The following is a 16,863-nucleotide window of genomic DNA, read 5'->3' on the forward strand; positions in this document are numbered from 1 at the left end:
CATTCTGAGGGTTGTCTTTTCGTCTTGTTTATGGTTTCCTTTGCTGTGCAAAAGCTTTGAAGTTTCATTAGGTCCCATTTGTTTATTTTTGTTTTTATTTCCATTACTCTAGAAGGTGGATCAAAAAAGATCTTGCTGTGATTTATGTCAAAGAGTGTTCTTCCTGTGTTTTCCTCTACGAGTTTTATAGTGTCCAGTCTTACATTTAGTTCGCGAATCCATTTTGAGTTTATTTTTGTGTATGGTGTTAGGGAGTGCTCTAATTTCATTCTTTTACATGTAGCTGTCCAGTTTTCCCAGCACCACTCATTGAAGAGACTGTCTTTTCTCCATTGTATATCTTTGCCTCCTTTGTTATAGATTAGTTGACCATAGGTGCGTGGGTTTATCTCTGGGCTTTGTATCTTGTTCCATTGATCTATGTTTCTGTTTTTGTGCCAGTACCATATTGTCTTGATTACTGTAGCTTTGTAGTATAGTCTGAAGTCAGGGAGTCTGATTCCTCCAGCTCCTTTTTTTTCCCTCAAGACTGCTTTGGCTATTCGGGGTCTTTTGTGTCTCCATACAAATTTTAAGATGATTTGTTCTAGCTCCGTAAAAAATGCCATTGGTAATTTGATAGGGATTGCATTGAATCTGTAGATTGCTTTGGGGAGTATACTCATTTTCACAATATCGATTCTTCCAATCCAAGAACATGGTGTATATCTCCATTTGTTGGTATCATCTTTAATTTCTTTCATCAGTGTCTTATAGTTTTCTGCATACAGGGAGGGCTTTTGTCACCCTAGGTAGGTTTATTCCTAGGTATTTTATTCTTTTTGTTGCAGTGGTAAATGGGAGTATTTCCTTAATTTCTCTTTCAGATTTGTCATCATTAGTGTATAGGAATGCAAGAGATTTCTGTGCATTAATTTTGTATCCTGCAATTTTACCAAATTCATTGATTAGGTTTAGTAGTTTTCTGGTGGCATTTTTAAGATTCTCTATGTATAGTATCATGTCATCTGCAAACAGTGACAGTTTTACTTACTCTTTTCCAATTTGTATTCCTTTTATTTCTTTTTCTTCTCTGATTGCCGTGGCTCGGACTTCCAAAACTATGTTGAATTATAGTGGTGACAGTGGACATCCTTGTCTCGTTACTCATCTTAGAGGAAATGCTTTCAGTTTTTCACACTTGAGAATGATGTTTGCTCTGGGTTTGTCGTATATGGCCTTTATTATGTTGAGGTAGGTTCCCTCTATGCCCACTTTCTGGAGAGTTTTTATCATAAATGGGTGTTGAATTTTGTCAAAAGCTTTTTCTGCATCTATTGAGATGATCATATGGTTTTTCTCCTTCAGTTTGTTAAAATGGTGTATCACATTGATTGATTTGCGTATGTTGAAGAATCCTTGCATTCCTGGAACAAACCCCACTTGATCGTGGTGTATGATCCTTTCAGTGTGTTGTTGGATTCTGTTTGCTAGTATTTTGTTGAGGGTTTTTGCATCTGTATTCATCAGTGATATTGGTCTGTAATTTTCTTTTTTTGTACTATCTTTGTCTGGTTTTGGTATCAGGGTGATGGTGGCCTCATAGAAAGAATTTGGGAGTTTCCTTCTTCTGCAACTTTTTGGAAGAGTTTGAGAAGGATGGATGTTAGCTCTTCTCTAAATGTTTGATAGAATTCACCTGTGAAGCCATCTGGTCCTGGACTTTTGTTTGTTGGAAGATTTTTAATCACAGTTTCAATTTCATTACTTGTGATTGGTCTGTTCATATTTTCTATTTCTTCCTGGTTCAGTCTTGGAAGGTTATACCTTTCTAATAATTTGTCCATTTCTTCCAGGTTGTCCATTTTATTGGCATAGAGTTGCTTGTAGTAGTAGTCTCTTAGGATGCTTTGTATTTCTGCAGTGTCTGTTGTAACTTCTCCTTTTTCATTTCTCATTTTATTGATTTGAGTCCTCTCCCTCTTTTTCTTGATGCGTCTGGTTAATGGTTTATCAATTTTGTTTATCTTGTAAAAGAACCAGCTTTTAGTTTTATTGATCTTTGCTATTGTTTTCTTTGTTTCTATTTCATTTATTTCTGCTCTGATCTTTATGATTTCTTTCCTTCTGCTAACTTTGGGTTTTGTTTGTTCTTCTTTCTCTAGTTACTTTAGGTGTAAGGTTAGATTGTTCACTTGAGATTTTTCTTGTTTCTTGAGATAGGCTTGTATAGCTATAAACTTCCCTCTTAGAACTGCTTTTGCTGCATCCCATAGGTTTTGGGTCGTCGTGTTTTCATTGTCTTTTGTCTCTAGGTATTTTTTGATTTCCTCTTTGATTTCTCCAGTGGTCTCTTGGTTATTTAGTAACATATTGTTTAGCCTCCCTGTGTTTGTGTTTTTTACGTTTTTTTCCCTGTAATTCATTTCTAATCTCATAGTGTTGTAGTCAGAAAAGATGCTTGATATGATTTCAATTTTCTTAAATTTACTGAGGCTTGATTTGTGACCCAAGATGTGATCTATCCTGGAGAATGTTCTGTGCGCACTTGAGAAGAAAGTGTGATCTGCTGTTTTTGGGTGGAATGTCCTATAAATATCAATTAAATCCATCTGGTCCATTGTGTCATTTAAAGCTTCTGTTTCCTTATTTATTTTCATTTTGGATGATCTGTCCATTGGTGTAAGTGAGGTGTTAAAGTCCCCCACTATTATTGTGTTACTGTCGATTTCCTCTTTTATAGCTGTTAGCAGTTGCCTTATGTATTGAGGTGCTCCTATCTTGGGTGCATATAGATTTATAATTGTTATATCTTCTTCTTGGATTGATCCTTTGATCATTATGTAGTGTCCTTCCTTGTCTCTTGTAACATTCTTTATTTTACAGTCTATTTTATCTGATATGAGTATAGCTATTCCAGCTTTCTTTTGATTTCCATTTGCATGGAATATCTTTTTCCATCCCTGCACTTTCAGTCTGTATGTGTCCCTAGGTCTGAAGTGGGTCTCTTGTAGACAGCATATATATGGGTCTTGTTTTTATATCCATTCAGCAAGCCTGTGTCTTTTGGTTGGAGCATTTAATCCATTCATGTTTAAGGTAATTATCGATATGTATGTTCCTATGACCATTTTCTTAATTGTTTTGGGTTCGTTTTTGTAGATCCTTTTCTTCTCTTGTGTTTCCCACTTAGAGAAGTTCCTTTAGCATTTGTTGTAGAGCTGGTTTGGTGGTGCTGAATTCTCTTAGCTTTTGCTTGTCTGTAAAGCCTTTGATTTCTCCATCGAATCTGAATGAGATCCTTGCTGGGTAGAGTAATCTTGGTTGTAGGTTCTTCCCTTTCATTTCTTTAAGTGTATCATGCCACTCCCTTCTGGCTTGTAGAGTTTCTGCTGAGAAATCAGCTGTTAACCTTATGGGAGTTTCCTTGTATGTTATTTTTCGTTTTTCCCTTGCTGCTTTCAGTAATTTTTCTTTGCCTTTAATTTTTGCCAATTTGATTACTATGTGTCTCGGCGTGTTTCTCCTTGGGTTTATCCTGTATGGAACTCGCTGCGCTTCCTGGACTTGGGTGGCTATTTCCTTTCCCATGTTAGGGAAGTTATCAACTATAATCTCTTCAAATATTTTCTCAGGTCCTTTCTCTCTCTCTTCTCCTTCTGGGACCCCTATAATGCGAATGTTGTTGCATTTAATGTTGTCCCAGAGGTCTCTTAGGCTGTCTTCATTTCTTTTCATTCTTTTTTCTTTATTCTGTTCTGCAGCAGTGAATTCCACCATTCTGTCTTCCAGGTCACTTATCCGTTCTTCTTCCTCAGTTATTCTGCTATTGATTCCTTCTAGTGTAGTTTTCAGTTACTGTATTGTTCATCTCTGTTTGTTCTTTAATTCTTCTAGGTCTTTGTTAAACATTTCTTACATCTTCTCGATCTTTGCCTCCATTGTTTTTCCGAGGTCCTGGATCATCTACACTATCATTATTCTGAATTCTTTTTCTGGAAGGTTGCCTATCTCCACTTCATTTAGTTGTTTTTCTGGGGTTTTATCTTGTTCCTTCATCTGGTATATAGCCCTCTGCCTTTTCATCTTGTCTGTCTTTCTGTGAATGTGGTTTTTGTTCCACATGCTGCAGGATTGTAGTTCTTCTTGCTTCTGCTCTCTGCCCTCTGGAGCACTATTCCTTCTTTAACAGTGTTTCTTAAACTATGTTGACATATATATTTATTTATATGTGTGTGTGCACACATATTTCAAAGGCTCTGAGATATCATAATTGAGCTCTCCAGGACGAGCAGAGCTGTGTTGAGCAAGTCCAAAATGGCATGAGAGAACCGGTATTATGATTTTTAATTTCAAATTCCACTTGTACATTGGTGGTATGTAGGAAAATGATTGACTTTTGTATATCAACCTTGTCTCTTGCAACCTTGCTATAATAATCATAAGTTCCAGATTTTTTTGTTGCTGTCAGTTCTTATGTTCTGCATGGATTATCATGTCAGCTGCAAACTAAGACAGTTTTATTTCTTTCTTCTTAGTCTGTATGCCTCTTATTTCATTTTCTTACCTTACTGCATTAGCTAGGACTCCTAATATGATGTTGAAAAGTAGTGGTTTGTGGGGACATCCCTGTCTTGTTCCTGATCTTTGTGGGAAACCTTCCAGTGTTTCACCAACAAGTGTGATGTTAGCTGTAGGCTTTTAGTAGATGTTTGTTCTTGTCTAAGTTTGTTGAGAGTTTTTATCATGAATCAGAGTTCATTTTTGTCAAATACTTTTTCTGAATCTACTAATATAATTATGTGATTTTTCTTCTTCAGCCTGTTGATGTCATGAATTACGTTAACTTTCAAATGTTGAACCAATCTTGTGTACCCAAGGCATCATGGGTTTTTAAATTTCTTTTCTTTGAAATTTCAGAATTAAAAATATGTTTCTTTTTTCTGCCATTACCTGCCTTTCATTGGAAATTTTAATCTCTTTGTATATAAAGTAATTACTGATAGGACTTCTGCCATTTTCCAATTTGTTTTCTGTATGTCTTGTAGGTTTTTGTCCCTCATTTCCTCCATTACTGCTTTCTATTGTGTTTAGTTCATAATTTGGAGTGACACCTTTTGATTTCCTTTGCATATCCTCATTTCCTTTTCTACAGATATTTTCTTTGTGGTTACTGTGTGCATTACATAGAGCAACCCAACGTTATAACATTCTAATTTGAATTGATATTAACTTAAATAGCATACAAAAACTCTACTCCTATGCAGTTCTATCCCCCATCCTTTACTGATGTCACAAATTATATCTTTATACACTGTATTCCCAATAATATAGCTTTATAATTATTTTTATACCTTTGTTTTTTAAATCCTGTAGAAAATAAAAAGTGGAGATACAAACCAAAATTACAATAATATTGATTTTTGTATTTGCCCATTTTTTACACTTAACAAAGATATTTATTTCTTCATATGGATTTAAGTTATTGTCTAACGTTCTTTCATTTCACCATGAATGTCTTCCTTCACTATTTCTTGTAGACCAGGTCTAGTGGTAACAAGCTCCCTGAGTTTTTTTTTTAATCTGGGTATATCATAATTTTTGGATCACAGTTTTTCTGAATATACAAATCTCAGTTGACAAGTTTTTTTCTTTCAGCATTACAAATGTATCATCCCACTGCCTTCTGGCCTCCCTGGATTCTGATGAGAGATCAGTTGATAATCTCATTGAGGGTTCCTTGCATGTGTTGATTTTCTCACTGCTTTTAAGATTCCCTCATTGTGACTTTCAGTAGTTTGAATATAGTGTCTTTCAGTGAAGATCTCTCTGAATTTAAAGTACTTGGATGTTTTTAAGTTTTTTGGATTTGTAGATACATTGTCTTTCTTCAAATTTGGGAAGTTTTCAGCCCTTAATTTTTCCTATAATCTTTCTTCTCCTTTCTGTTTGACTCCCATAATCTATATGTTGGTCCACTTGATGGTGTCTCAGGTCTCTTGGGCCTATTCACTTTTCTTCATTCTTTTTCTTTCTGTTCCTCAGACTGGATAATTTAAATTTTCTTGTCTTCATCTTTGCAGATTCTTTCCTCTGCCTGATCAGATAATTTGTTGAACACTTCTAGTTAATTTTTCGTTTCACTTGTTGTGCTTTTCAGCTCCAAAATTTCTGTTTGGTTCCTTTTTATAATTTCTTTTTGTTGGTATTTGCATTTTGATCATACATTTTCATGATTTCCATTATTTCTTTGTCCATGTTTTTCTTCAGCTCTTTAAGCCTATTAAAAACAGTTATTTTAGTCTTTTTCTAGTATATCCAATGTCTGGAATTTCTCAGGGATAGTTACTTTCAATTAATGTTGTTCCTTTCAGTGGGTCATACTTCCTGTTTCTTTGTATGTCCTGTGATTTTTTTGTTGTTATCAAAAACTTGATACTTGAATATTATAGTGTGGTATCACTGGAGATTAGATTCTTGCCTTTCTCCAGGGTTTGCTAGGGGCTTTATGTTTGTTTTATTATAATTATTGAAGGCTGTAGTAGTCCATTTGTTTAGTTACTTTTCCAATCTGTTTTTGAGAAGATGTATTCCTTGTCACGTGTTGTCACTGAGGTCTGTGTTCCTTTAGCTCACGTTCACCTAATGTTTTGACAGAGATTTCTTTGAATGCCAGAAGCTTTAAAAAATAACTAAAAACAAGCAAACCAAAAAGAAAAAAAACCTCTTCCAATCTTTGCAGATCCAGTTCTATGTTGGGGCCCTCCTTCAATACCATTCTTGCCCTGAACCTAGGGATAACTGTGAAGTGAAAATTTGGGGTCTCCTCAGCACTTTTCTAAATACGTGTCTTAATCTAGGCATGCACATAGCCTAGATTACCTAAATTACCCCGTATATATGTTTTTGTTTTTGTTTTTGTTTTGGCTGCTTTGGGTCTTTGTTGCTGTGCGCGGGCTTTCTTTAGTTGCAGCGAGCGGGGGCTACTCTTCTTTTGCGGTGTGCGTGCTTCTCATTGTGGTGGCTTCTCTTGTTGTGGAGCGCGGGCTCTAGGCACATGGGCTTCAGTAGTTGTGGCTTGTGGGCTCTAGAGCACAGGCTCAGTAGTTGTGGTGCACGGGCTTAGTTGCTCCATGGCATGTGGGACCTTCCCGGAACAGGGCTCGAACCCGTGTCCCCTGCATTGGCAGGCAGATACTTAACCACTGCGCCACCAGGGAAGGCCTACATGAGTTTTTTGAATGTCTTAATCTCCCAAAGAATGTCCCCCAGCTTTTCCTCCCATGCTTTAGGTATCCTGACTGTTATATATTTTGACTGTAACATTTTCCCCCAGGTGTTTGTGGGTTGTTAGTTCTCCTTGCAGTATTTTCAGTCAAAGCCAACTACTTTTCCAGCCTGAGTTCTGAGTTAGGTAAAACAGAGATGAATGCCTTCTGTAAGTCCTTCAGGTATCCCTTAGACAGGTTACAACAGACATAAGCAATACTTTGTGACTAGAGTCTGCTCTCCTCCCTCAGAACCAGACAGGAGGTGCCCATAACACAGGCTAGCACTGTTTCAAGACTGCCCTATGCTGGAAAGGGGGTGGGACAACAGCAAGTAAAAATGCCACAAATATTTCCTAAAGTTTTCAACTTGCCTTTTTTTTTTTTTTTTTTTTTAATTCAGCATGTTCTTGGTTGCTGTAAATCTTTGACTGTTTTCCAGAGTTCTGACAAACTTGGTTTTGCAGTTTGTTTCTTGATGTTTCTGTGTGGGCATAAGAGGTTGGATCTGCCTACTCTATCAATTTGCTGATGTCACCCTATATGCTTTTTCAATGGTTTACTTTTTCCTGAACATTACAGTAGTTTAAAAATATTTAAAAATCATAAATTGGTTTATTAAATTCACAGTATTACTTTATTATAAAAATTTATTATCTTAATCATTTTTAACTGTACTGTTCAGTATTGTTAAGTATATTCACAACAATATATTTCCCCCTCCCCCAGCCTCTGGCAACCACCATTCTACTTTCTATTGCTACAAATGTGACTACTTTAGATACCTTATGTAAGTGAAATCATACAGTATTTGTCTTTTTGTGACTGGTTTATTTCATTTAGCCTAATGTCAAAGTTCATTCGTGTTGTAGCAAGTGACAGGATTTCCTTCTTTTTAAAGACTAAATAATATTCCATTTTATGGATAGAGCACATTTTCTTTATTCATTCATCTACTGCTGGATATTCGTGTTGTTTCCACCTCTTGGTTATTACGAATATTGCTGCAATGAACATGGGTGTGCAAATATGTCTTAGAGATCTTGTTTTCAATTTGTGTATATACCCAGAAGTAGGATTGCTCAATCATAAGGTAATTTTATTTGTAATTTTTTTTTAAATTTTTATTTATTATTTATTTTTGGCTGTGTTGGGTCTTCGTTTCTGTGCGAGGGCTTTCTCCAGTTGTGGCAAGCGGGGGCCACTCTTCATCGCGATGCGCGGGCCTCTCACTATCACGGCCTCTCTTGTTGTGGCGCACAGGCTCCAGATGCGTAGGCTCAGTAGTTGTGGCTCACGGACTTAGTTGCTCCACGGCATGTGGGATCTTCCCAGACCAGGGCTCGAACCCGTGTCCCCCTGCATTGGCAGGCAGATTCTCAACCACTGCGCCACCAGGGAAGCCCTATTTGTAATTTTTTTTTTTAATTTTAAATTCTTGAGGAACTGTCATACTGTTTTCCATAGTGGCCCCACCATTTTACTTCCCCAGCAGTTGGACATAAGGGTTCCAGTTTCTCCACATCCTCAATACTTGTTATTTTTTGTTTTTCCTACAATGGCCATCATAATGGGTATGAGATGATATCTCATTGTGGTTTTGATTTGTATTTCTCTAATGACTAGTGATGTTGAGTATCATTTCAGCCTTGTTAGCAGCCAAAACAAAAACAAATGTTGAGTATCGTAACAGCCTTGTTAGCCATTTGTACATCTTCTTTGGAGAAATATCTATTCAGGTCCCTTGCCCATATTTTAATCTCATGATTGGTTTTTTGTTCGTTTTTGAATTGTAGGAGTTCTTTATATATTCTGGCTCTTAATCCCTTTTTAAATATATGATTTGCAAGTATTTTCTCCCATGTATATTGTCAATTAACTCTTTTGATTATTTCCTTTGATGTGTAGAAGTTTCTAGTCCAATTTGTGTATTTTTGCTTTTGTTGCCTGTGCTTTTGGTGTCATATTCAAGAAATCATTGCCAAATCTAACGTCATCAAGCTTTTCCCATGTTTTCTTCTAGGAGTTTTATTGTTTTAGGTCTTATGTTAAAATCTTTAATCCTTTCTGAATTGATTTTTTTGTATATGATATAAGGTAATTGTCCAACTTCATTCTTTGTCATGTGGGTATCTAGTTTCCTAGGACGACTTTTTGAAGAGACTGTCCTTTCCCCATTATGTGTTCTTGGCACCCTTCTTGAAGATCATTTGAAAACATACACAAGGGTTTATTTTTGGACTCTCTCTTCTGTTCCATTGTTCTCTCTCTTCTGTTCTCTCTCTTCTGTTTCATCTGTTCTTTATGTCTGTGTTTATGCAAGCACTACACTGTTTTGATTACTGTGGCTTTGTAATATATTGAATCCTGACTGGTACACCATTCCTGTTTCTTAACATTTCTGAGTCACTTTGTTTTAAATCTGTCTGTTGTATGCAGCCAAGTTGGGTTTTGCTTTATAAGTCAACTTGAATATCTTTTCTTTAAATATTAATAGATGAATCAAGCCCACTCATTTATTGATATGTCTAATGTTTGATTTTAATTGTCATATTGTTTACTTATATTTACTGTGTGCATTGTTATATTTACTGTATTTATTTATTTTGTTCCTTTGGAGTTCGTATTTCCTTGGGTATGAAAAGATTGGAATTTTTTCCGAGAGATAGCACCATAATACTGTTTATACAGGTGGCCATAGATACCTTTATCCTAACTTTTTACAATTTGATTTGTTAGGTTTAAATATCTTTGACTACTATTATTTAAATGACAATCAATGAGCTTATTCTTTCTCCGTTTTTTTCTCTTATTTAAAAAAATTGCAGTTTCTACATTGTCAAAGTACATAAATTCTACATATTCTGCCATCACTGTCTCTACCTTTGTCATAGTCTTGGATCTACAGTTACAATATATTTACAGCTGTAGTCTATAGTTTTCCATCATCTCTTACTTGGATAAAACTCATTCTTCCACGGATTTCTCAGGAAGCACTCTTAACTGCCATATTCCCTGAGTCCTCGCATGCTTAAAAACTTTTTCAATAGCTTTGCTTCTAAAAGTACAGGTTAGCTGAATATAAAATCCTTGGGGTTATGCTTTTTCTTTCCATTTCTTGAAAATGCTGTTCTCCTTGTCTTACTTTGTATGTTGTTGTTGAGAATTCTAATGGCAACCCGATGGTTTTTTTTTAACATCTTTATTTGAGTATAATTGCTTTACAATATTGTGTTAGTTTCTGCTGTATAACAAAGTGAATCAGCTATGTGTATACATATGTCCCTATATGCCCTCCCTCTTGTGTCTCCTTCCCACCCTCCCTATCCCACCCCTCTAGGTGGTCACAAAGCACTGAGCTGATCTCCCCATGTGATGCAGCTGCTTCCCACTAGCTCTTTTACATTTGGTAGTGTATGTATGTCAGTTCTACTCTCACTTCATCCTAGCTTACCCTTCCCCTTCCCCTTCCCCTTCCCCATGTCCACAAGTCCATTCTCTATGTCTGCATCTTTATTCCTGTCCTGCCCCTAGGTTCATCAGAACCTTTTTTTTTTTTAGATTCCATATATATGCATTAGCATATGGTGTTTTTCTCTTTCTGACTTACTTCACTCTGTATGACAGACTCTGTGTCCATCCACCTCACTACAAATAACTCCATTTCATTTCTTTTTATGGCAAAGTAATATTCCACTGTATATATGTGCCACATCTTCTTTATCCATTCACCTGTCAATGGACACTTAGGTTGCTTCCATGTCCTAGCTATTTAAAGAGTGCTGCAGTGAACCTTGTGGTACATGACTCTTTTTGAATTATGGTTTTCTTAGGGTATATGCCCAGTAGTGGGATTGCTGGGTCATATGATAGTTCTATTTTTAGTTTTTTTTGTTTTTTGTTTTTTAAATTATTTATTTATTTATTTATGTCTGTGTTGGGTCTTCGTTTCTGTGTGAGGGCTTTCTCTAGTTGTGGCAAGCGGGGGCCACTCTTCATCACGGTGTGCGGGCCTCTCACTATCGCAGCCTCTCTTGTTGCGGAGCACAGGCTCCAGACACGCAGGCTCGGTAATTGTGGCTCATGGGCCTAGCTGCTCTGCAGCATGTGGGATCTTCCCAGACCAGGGCTCAAACCCATTTCCCCTGCATTAGCAGGCAGATTCTCAACCACTGTGCCACCAGGGAAGCCCTATTTTTAGTTTTTTAAGGAACCTCCATAGTGACTATATCAATTTACATTCCCACCAACAGTGCAAGAGGGTTCCCTTTTCTCCAAACCCTCTCCAGCATTTATTGTTTGTGGATTTTTTGATGATGGCCATTTTGACCAGTGTGAGGTGAAACCTCATTGTAATTTTGATTTGCATTTCTCTAATGATGAGTGATGTTGAGCATCCTTTCATGTGTTTGTTGGCAATCTGTATATCTCCTTTGGAGAAATGTCTATTTAGATCTTCTGCCCATTTTTGGATTGGGTTGTTTGTTTATTGATATTGAGCTGCACGAGCTGCTAGTATATTTTGGAGATTAATCCTTTGTCAGTTGCTTCGTTTGCAAATATTTTCTCCCATCCTGAGGGTTGTCTTTATATCTTGTTTATGGTTTCCTTTGCTGTGCAAAAGCTTTTAAGTTTCATTAGGTTCCATTTGTTTATTTTTGTTTTTATTTCCCTTTCTCTAGGAGGTGGGTCAGAAAGGAAGGATCTTGCTGTCGTTTATGTCAAAGAGTGTTCTTCCTATGTTTCCACTAAGAGTTTTATAGTGTCTGGGCTTACATTTAGGTCTTTAATCCAATTTGAGTTTATTTTTGTGTATGGTGTTAGTTAGTGTTCTAATTTCATTCTTTTACATGTAGCTGTCTAGTTTTCCCAGCACCACTTACTGAAGAGGCTGTCTTTTCTCTGCTGTATATTTTTGCCTCCTTTATCAAAGATAAGGTGACCATATGTACGTGAGTTTACCTCTGGGCTTTCTATCCTGTTCCATTGACCTATGTTTCTGTTTTTGTGCCAGTAGCATACTGTCTTGATTACTGTAGCTTTGTAGTATAGTCTGAAGTCAGGGAGCCTGATTCCTCCAGCTCTGTTTTTCTTTCTCAGGATTGCTTTGGCTATTTGGGGTTTTTTGTGTGTCCATACAAATTGTGAAATTTTTTGCTCTAGTCTGTGAAAAATGCCATTGGTAGTTTCATAGGGATTGCATTGAATATGTAGATTTCTTTGGGTAGTATAGTCCTTTTCACAATGTTGATTCTTCCAATCCAAGAACATGGTATATCTTTCCATCTGTTGGTATCATCTTTAATTTCTTTCATCAGTGTCTTATGGTTTTCAGCAAACAGGTCTTTTGTCTCCCTTGGTAGGTTTATTCCTAGGTATTTTACTCTTTGTGTTGCAATGGTAAATGGGACTGTTTCCTTAATTTCTCTTTCAGATTTTTCATCATTAGTGTATAGGAATGCAAGAGATTTCTGTACATTAATTTTGTATCCCGCTACTTTACCAGATTCATTGATTAGCTCTAGTAGTTTTCTGGTAGCTTCTTTAGGATTCTCTATGTATAGTATCATGTCATCTGCAAACAGTGACAGTTTTACTTCTTTTCTGATTTGGATTCCTTTTATTTCTTTTTCTTCTCTGATTTCTGTGGCTTAAAACTTCCAAAACTATGTTGAATAATAGTGGTGAGAGTGGGCAACCTTGTCTTGTTCCTGATTTTAGAGGAAATGGTTTCAGTTTTTCACCATTGAGAACAATGTTGGCTGTGGCTTTGTCATATATGGCCTTTATTATGTTGAGGTAAGTTCCCTCTATGCTTACTTTCTGGAGAGTTTTTATCGTACATGGGTGTTGAATTTTATCAAAAGCTTTATCTGCATCTATTGAGATTATCATGTGTTTTTTTTCCTTCACTTTGTTAATATGGCATATCTCATTGATTGATTTGCATATATTGAGGAATCCTTGCAATCCTGGGATAAAGCCTACTTGATCATGTTGTATGATCCTTTTAATGTGCTGTTGGATTCTGTTTGCTAATATTTTGTTGAGGATTTTTGCATCTATGTTCATCAGTGAAATTGGCCTGTAGTTTTTTTGTGTGACATCTTTGTCTGGTTTTGGTATCAGGGTGATGGTGGCCTTGTAGAATGAATTTGGGAGTGTTCCTCTGCTATATTTTGGAAAAGTTTGAGAAGGATAGGTGTTAGCTATTCTCTAAATGTTTGATAGAATTTGCCTGTGAAGCCATCCGGTCCTGGGCTTTTGTTTGTTGGAAGATTTTTAATCAGTTTCCATTTCAGTGCTTGTGATTGGTCAGTTAATATTTTCTATTTCTTCCTGTTTCAGTCTCGGAAGGTTGTGCTTTTCTAAGAATTTGTCCATTTCTTCCAGGTTGTCCATTTTATAGGCATATAGTTGCTCGTAGTAATCCCTCATGATTCTTTGTATTTCTCCATTGTCAGTTGTTACTTCTCCTTTTTCATTGCTAATTCTGTTGATTTTAGTCATCTCCCTTTTTTTCTTGATGAGTCTGGCTAGTGGTTTATCAATTTTGTTTATCTTCTAAAAGAACCAGCTTTTAGTTTTATTGATCTTTGCTATTGTTTCCTTCTTTCTCATTTATTTCTGCTCTGATCTTTATGATTTCTTTCCTTCTGCTAACTTTGGGGTTTTATTGTTCTTCTTTCTCTAATTGCTTTAGGTGTAAGGTTAGGTTGTTTGAGATTTTTCTTGTTCCTTGAGGTAGGATTGTATTGCTATAAACTTCCCTCTTAGAACTGCTTTTGCTGCATCCCATAGGTTTTGGGTCATCGTGTTTTCCTTGTCATTTGTTTCTAGGTATTTTTGATTTCCCTTTGATTTCTTCAGTGATCTCTTAGTTATTTAGTAGTGTATTGTTTAGCCTCCATGTGTTTGTATTTTTTACACTTTTTTCCCTGTAATTGATATTTAGTCTCAGAGCGTTGTGGTCAGAAAAGATACATGATACGATTTCAATTTTCTTAAATTTACCAAGGCTTGATTTGTAACCCAAGATACAGTCTGTCCTGGAGAATGTTCCATGAGCACTTGAGAAGAAAGTGCTTTCTGTTGTTTTTGAATGGAATGTCCTATAAATATCAATTAAGTCCATCTTGTTTAATGTGTCATTTAAAGCTTGGGTTTCCTTATTTATTTTCAGTTTCGATGATCTGTCCATTGGTGAAAGTGGGGTGTTAAAGTCCCCTACTATGATTGTGTTACTGTCGATTTCCCCTTTTATGGCTGTTACTATTTGCCTTATGTATTGAGGTGCTCCTATGTTGGGTGCATAAATATTTATAATTGTTATATCTTCTTCTTGGATTGACCCCTTGATCATTATGTAGTGTCCTTCTTTGTCTCTTGTAATAGTCTTTATTTTAAAGTCTATTTTGTCTGATATGAGAATTGCTACTCCAGCTTTCTTTTGATTTCCATTGCATGGAATCTTTTTCCATCCCCTCACTTTCAGTCTGTATGTGTCCCTAGGTCTGTAGTGGGTCTCTTGTAGACAGCATATATACAGGTCTTATTTTTGTATTCATTCAGGCAGTCTATGTCTTTTGGTTGGAGCATTTAACCCATTTACATTTAAGGTAATTATTGATATGTATGTTCCTATTACCGTTTTCTTAATTGTTTTGGGTTTTTGTAGGTCTTTTCCTTCTCTTGTGTTTCCTGCCTAGAGAAGTTCCTTTAGCGTTTGTTGTAAAGCTAGCTTGGTGTTGCTGAATTCTCTTAACTTTTGCTTGTCTGTAAAGGTTTTTATTTCTCTGTCAAGTCTGAATGAGATCCTTGCTGGGCAGAGTAATCTTGGTTGTAGGTTTTTCCCTTTCATCACTTTAAATTATGTCCTGCCATTCCCTTCTGGCTTGCAGAGTTTCTGCTGAAAGATCAGCTGTTAAGCTTATGGGGATTCCCTTGTATGTTATTTGTTGCTTTTCTCTTGCTGCTTTTAATATTCTTTCTTTATATTTAATTTTTGATAGTTTAATATGTGTCTTGTTTTGTTTCTCCTTGGATTTATCCTCTATGGGACTCTCTATGCTTCCTGGATTTGATTGACTGTTTCCTTTCCCATGTTAGGGAAGTTTTCAACTATAATCTCTTCAAATATTTTCTCAGACCCTTTCTTTTTCTTTTCTTCTTCTGGGATCCCTATAATTGGAATGATGGTGCGTTTCATGTTGTCCCAGAGGCCTCTGAGACTGTCCTCAATTCTTTTCATTCTTTTTTCTTTATCCTGCTCTGTGGTAGTTATTTCCACTATTTTATCTTCCAGGTCACTTATCCATTCTTCTGCCTCAGTTATTCTGCTATTGATTCCTTCTAGAGAATTTTTAATTTCATTTATTGTGTTGTCATCATTGTTTGTTTGCTCTTTAGTTCTTCTAGGTCCTTGTTAAACATTTCTTGTATTTTCTCCATTCTATTTCCAAGATTTTGGATCATCTTTACTGTCATTACTCTGAATTCTTTTTCACGTTGACTGCCTATTTCCTCTTCATTTGTTTGGTCTGGTGGGTTTTACCTTGCTCCTTCATCTGCTGCAACCCGATTTTAAATGACTCTCTTTGCCTAGAGGCCCTGGGGATTTTTACCCCCTCTTCATATTTAAAGTCTAATGGTTTTGCTAGGATATGTCTTGAAACTGACCAATCTGGATCCAAGTCTACTCAGACTTTATTTCTGGAAACAGTTCTTGGATTATAGGTTTAAATATTTGTCCTGTTCCATTATTTTGTTTTTCTTCTTCAGGGACTACAGTTATTCATATATTGGCTCTTCTCTGAGTGTCCTCTATGTCCATCGCTTTCTCTCTCATCCTTTTTGCTTACTATTTTTATTTTCACTCTTGGCCTTTCATGCTTTTCTTCAACGTTTTTAAATAAATCTTCAGTTGAACCTATTCTCCCTTGAGTAATTTCACCTTCAAGATGACTCTGTCTTTATTCCTCAAATTCTTTCCTGAGTTCATTTAACTCTTGTTTTCTACCTTCCTGTTTCATTTTTGGTTATTTCTGTTGTGAGTTTCCTGATTTCTCATTTGAGGTTTTTTTCCATATCATATACAGAAATTTTGTTTAAAGGTATTTATTCCTTTTGGAATGTGTGTTAGTTTTATTTTGCTTAATGTTTCATTTATTGGGGGATAATTTTCATCAGCTGAAATATTTTTATCCTCATTTTAATTTTATAGCTTTGCATAAATACTGTCTATTTTCTGTTCACTTTGTGCTTTTAAATTTTTTAAAAATAATTTTAAACTTACAAATACGTTTTCAGTCTTTCCTTTTCCTCTATAAGCTCCATAATTTACAAGAATACAGACTTGTTTGGTAGAATGTCCCTTAATTTAAAGGTTGCCTGATGCTTCCTCATAATTAGATTCAGGTTGTGCTTTTTGTTTTTTGCAAAAAATGCCATAAAAGTGATGCTGTGTTCTCAGTGGATCCTATCAGAAGGCACATGATGTTGACTTATTCCATTACTAGTGACGTTAATTATGTTTGGATTAGGTGGTATCTACCAGGTTCCTTCACTGTAAAGTTACACTGTTTTCCTCTTTGTAACTGGTAAGTATTTTATGGAA

General features: G+C 36.1%; 1 protein-coding gene and 1 long non-coding RNA gene across 5 annotated transcripts in view; one reads left to right on the forward strand and one right to left on the reverse strand.

Moving 5' to 3' along the window:
- The window catches only part of LOC309633696 (uncharacterized protein), a gene marked incomplete at its 5' end in the record, with an annotated part of 126,207 nt that overhangs the window by 73,092 nt on the left and 36,252 nt on the right, over positions 1-16,863 (forward strand). The window lies entirely within an intron of this gene.
- LOC309633705 overlaps positions 7,618-16,863 on the reverse strand; it is a 184,917-nt gene continuing 175,671 nt past the window's right edge. Inside the window, exon 2 of the long non-coding RNA XR_014247672.1 lies at positions 7,618-8,475. This is a non-coding gene — a long non-coding RNA (uncharacterized lncRNA). The remainder of the gene's footprint in view (positions 8,476-16,863) is intronic.

The sequence above is a fragment of the Balaenoptera borealis genome (genome assembly GCF_965194805.1).
Source record: "Balaenoptera borealis genome assembly, chromosome: 8".
NCBI lineage: Eukaryota > Metazoa > Chordata > Mammalia > Artiodactyla > Balaenopteridae > Balaenoptera > Balaenoptera borealis.